The following is a 5,109-nucleotide window of genomic DNA, read 5'->3' as shown; positions in this document are numbered from 1 at the left end:
ATTTTTCATAGAAGTTTAAAAATCATTTTATTTTCTTTAAACATGTATAACTAATTTATAATCTTTTATGCCATACTAAGTCATAATATAATATTTCTTCATATTTTACATTAATAACCATTGTTTTTATATATCGTCTACAATTCTCTAATTACGTCTATTTGTTCAATTTTTTATATGATATCGAATATTCATCGTAAATAGATGGTTTAAGATGCCAAAAAAATTATTTACTTGGTGAATATAATACATCAAATATTACAAATACATTATTTAGTTAAATAAATAACCAAAAACCGAAAATTCAAACCCGCGCACTAGTAATTAATTATAAGGATCTAAATTTGAAGTTTTGAAGTTATTTTTTGAATAGCAAAAAATTCTATATTTGAAGTTATAGAGTTTCTTTCGGAGATGATCTCACGGGGATTTGTCCTTTGAAGCTGATATAAAATATGCTTAGCGGTTGGTTAACGAACTCTCACCAGCCTATCAAAGCACAGTCATAGCCTTCTTGTTTAAGATCCATTATATAGTAAAAGTGTTCTATGTAAGGTAAGGATTAGTTTTCATCAAATCTTTCAAAGAATTAACGATGACATATGATATTGAATCTACTATAAACAAGAAATCATAATGGCTTTCTTCTATAATATTCTGCAGTGCAAAGACTAGCGGATCTATAACTTCCTCATTCACTAAAGAGTCTTAAAACATAATTACACCAAATGGTCCACAAGAATGTTTTTTTTTTTGACCAATCGACAAGAATGTTGTTCGCGAGTTTAGAAGCTTTTGTACAATATAATTAACTCATTGAATACATATATATCTTCATTTTGTCAAAAATGGTAAACTATTTATGATTCGATTCGTTTTTCCAAGGGTTGAGATTTGATTAGGTTAAAAAAGGAAATAATATATATAATAATAAAAAGGAAATAATAATAATACTCCTATAAAATACGAGTACCTACGGTTGAAATGAAACACACGGTGGATGAAAATTAGGGTTTGCTTAGAGAGAGAAGAGGAAGAAAAGGCGTAGAGGAGCTAGAGACTTATTCAAACGATGAGCACTTACACAGCATCATCAGCATCACACACGTATTCTCTCTTCATTTCCCTCTTTTTACCTAATTGTTAGTATTAATCTTTTTTTTTATTCATGATGGTAGACTTGGATTTTTCACCAAGTCGATCACATCTAGTGGATTTATGCGTCTGAGTAATATCAAATAACTTGTACAACATCATTTAATCTAACCTCCTAAATGCTTTCTCATATATAGTTCTCCCATGCCCCCGACGAGTGATCCATTGAAGTTGTTCATGGAACACATTGAAAAAACTCAAATACTTTCTAGTAAATACGTCAAGATCCACGCAAATCTTGTCTCTCTCAAGGAGGAGAAGAGTAAGATCATTGATCTCGACCTTCCTACCTCCAAATAATTCTTGGATCATGGTAATATATATTCAATTTTTTTTGTCCAACTAATATGTATGGATCCTCATCATCAGTCGATCATTTTATATAAATTATATGTTTTTAAAAATAGTCTAATGGCTTGAGAAGAAAAATAACTATATATTACTGATCTGTTTTTTTTTCTTTGTTTGTTTAAATATAGCTATCAAGACTCTTGAGGTGTAACATGATTTAGTTTTAGAAAAAATAAAGAATAGACTGAATCAAACCGGAATTACCAATGTTGACGTGTTGCCGGAAGAGATGATAAGAGTCTTTCAGAACCCAAACCTCAACCAGAATAACACTACTGTGCCACAAGCGCCACGGGTACCGATGCAAAGTCAACAATGGTTTGTGCAACAAGGGTTGGGGAAACAAGGCTTGGGACAACAAGGATTGGGACAACAAGGACTGAGACAACAAGGACTGAGACAACAAGGACTGAGACAACAAGGACTGGGACAACAAGGACTGGGACAACAAGCGTTGGGGCAACAAGGACTGAGGCAACAAGGACTGAGACTGAGAACGTCAGGTGGCCTAGCGGCAGTACTGAACGTTTCTCACACACGACTACCCGAGGTCGCCAGTTCGATACTCGGGGAAAGCGGGGTGGTACTGGGTTAGCTAAAAAATTCCTACGGGGATTTCTGGCGAGGTGGCCCTTCGGGGTGAGCTCAGTCACTATAAAAAGTTCAACCTATACAGTTTAACCGGGCCTCGTGGTCTGGTGGTATAGGAACCTCGGCTAAGGTGCCCGCCATCACGAGTTCGAGCCCCGGCCACAGCGGATTTAACATCCCTTCCGTTGGGGCGCTGGACCCCCTACGGGGATAGTTGAGAATGTGGCTGCCCAGATACCAGAGTTACCAAAAAAAAAACAAGGACTGAGACAACAAGGACTGGGGCAACAAGCGTTGGGGCAACAGGCGTTAATTAGGACAACAAGGATTGGGACAACAAGGATTGGGACAACAAGGATTGGGGCAACAAGCGTTGGGGCAACAAGCGTTGGGGCAACAAGCATTGGGGCAACAAGGGTTGGGGCAACAAGGGTTGGGACAACAAGGGTTGGGACAACAAGGGTTGGGGCAACAACAACCACAAGGATTTCAACAACCACAAATTAACCTAAGCCATTTGCAACAACAACCGCGAGGATTTCAGCTGCACAAATGTTGAAATTTCAGCTGCAACAACAAATGATGAAACAAAATCATATGCAACAACAACAAGTATTAATGCAATTACAAATGATGAAACCAAGTCAAGTGCCACAATATCAAGAATTACTGCAGCAAGTAGGGCAACAAGTATTCGGTCAACACGATGAGGAGAAACGTCCTTTGTAGTTTGGTTTCTTTCATGATGAGGAGAAAACAAGTACTATTTTTTTTTAAGGCAACGAGGATTACTGCAACAAGTTATTTTGTTCTCTTTCATTTACTCTTATGTTTTACATGTTTTGATATTTAATTAAAACTCTTTCTATTCCAGTTGAAAAAAGTTATTTTTTGGTTTTAACCTGATTCGAACCTTATTACAACTCTTATGCGTTATCTGATTTTGCTTGCAAGTGCATCCTTTTGAAGTTATCTCAAATGTTTTCTTTTTGGTATTTAGTGGCAAAGCTAGAACTACGGAGGGGTTCCTTATGAGCTATGCTTTTCAGGCTTTGGTTCATAGTATTTGGAGAGAACGAAATGCACGAAGACATGGTGAGCAGCCAAAGGATGAGACTGAAGATATCCAAGTTTGTAGATAAGTTGATTCGACTGAAGCTTTTGACAGTTAAAGGGATGGGGAAAGAATATCTAGAGAAAGGGCTGAGTGCTTGGTTTGGTACAAGAATAACATGAGGTAAGGAAGTTAGTCTTTTCATGTTTTGAGTTATAGAAAAAGTAGTTTCTTTGTTTGTTTTTGCTCTGCTTGTGCGTTGTACATACAAAAACAGTAGCACTTGATGTAACAAAGTTTTTGATTGAATAAAATTTTACATTCATATTCAAAAAAAGAAGAAGACAAAACTAGAATGGATATGTACTGAGACCCCAAACTAATTGTTTAAATCATTTCCCTTTTTATTATTGTAATACCGAAAACAAGAATCTCATCACTTTTTGCGGTAATGATACCAAACAAAACGTTGTTGTAGAGACGTTTCTGTATTTTCGAAGTACAGTTAATCATATTTTTTTTTTTTGAACTTTACAGTTAATCATATATTAAGATACGAAAAGCTTGGTTTACAAGGGTTTGCCATTTAAGCTGATATAAAATATGGTTACCGGTTGGTTAACGAACTCTCATCAGCCTATCAATGCACAGTCATAGACTCATAGCCTTTTACAAAGCTTATAGTCAAATCTTTACAAAGAATTTTACCTATAAACAAGAAATCTAATGATTATTGTTCTAAAATTATTCTGCCATGCATGTAGAGGACCTATATGTCGTCTTAAGAGTTTTTTTTGTACACTATATATTTTAATTCACTGGATACACATATTTTCTTTTTGTCAACAACTAAATAATTTATGATTCGATTCTTCAAGAAATAGCTCCCCACCCAAAGCTGCGAAGTCATCAACATTCAAGGTTGAGACGGAAAAAAGGAAATAATTTAATAACAATAAAAATAATAATACTTCTTCTATACTATAAATACTAGTACTAGGGTTGAAAGAAAGAATAAAAGCAAGACGGGATCAAATTTAGGGTTTTCTTAGAGAAAAGCTTATAAGGTTTTTTTCTAAACTCGGATAACTTTAACGATGAATACTTGCACGTTATTCAAGGTTGAGACGGAAAAAAGGAAAGACGTATGCTCTCTTTCTTGCCATGTGTTTACCTAATTGTTTTTTTCTTTTGAATATGTAAACATAGACGACCTAACTAGGCCCATAGCGGCTAAAATTATCCGAGAACGTTCTTATCAATCGGAGATTGAAGACTTAGTATCAACGATGAACACTTGCACATCACCATCACCATCATCATCATCAAACACGTATTCTCTTTTCCTTTCCCTCTTTTTACCTATTTGTTATGATTTTTGTTGTTAAATATGTAAACATTGACCACCTAGCTAGGCCTCTAGCGGACGTTCTGATTTTATTCACCAATCAATAAAAAAAATATACTTGGATTTAAACCAAGTCGATCAGATCTATAGTCATCCAGGAGTTTGAAATCATGATGTATGCGTCCAATTAATATCATATAATTTGTACAAAATCATTTAATCTAACCTCTGAGCATTCTAATATATAGTGCTCCCATGCCACCACCAACGAGTAATCCATTGAAGTTGTTCATGGAAGACATTGAAAAATCTCAAACGTTAACACTTTATGAAAAATACGTCAAGATCCAAATGTATCTTGTCTCTCTCAAGGAGGAGATGAGTAAGATCAAGGATCTCGGACTTCCTAACTCCAAACGAATCCTAGATCATGGTAATATTCATTTTTCGTCTAATTCACAATATATCGATCATCATGATCGATTGATCATTCTATATAAATTATATTTTGAATTATTCTAATGATTTGAGAAGTAAAATAACTATATATAACTTACCCGTTTCCTTTTTGTTTTTCTGTGTTTCTTGATAGCTATCAAGACTCTTGAGG

This window comes from Brassica oleracea, chromosome C5 (genome assembly GCF_000695525.1).
Source record: "Brassica oleracea var. oleracea cultivar TO1000 chromosome C5, BOL, whole genome shotgun sequence".
Lineage (NCBI taxonomy): Eukaryota > Viridiplantae > Streptophyta > Magnoliopsida > Brassicales > Brassicaceae > Brassica > Brassica oleracea.
The sequence above is the reverse complement of the archived record's forward strand: the minus strand, read 5'-3'. Positions refer to the sequence as shown.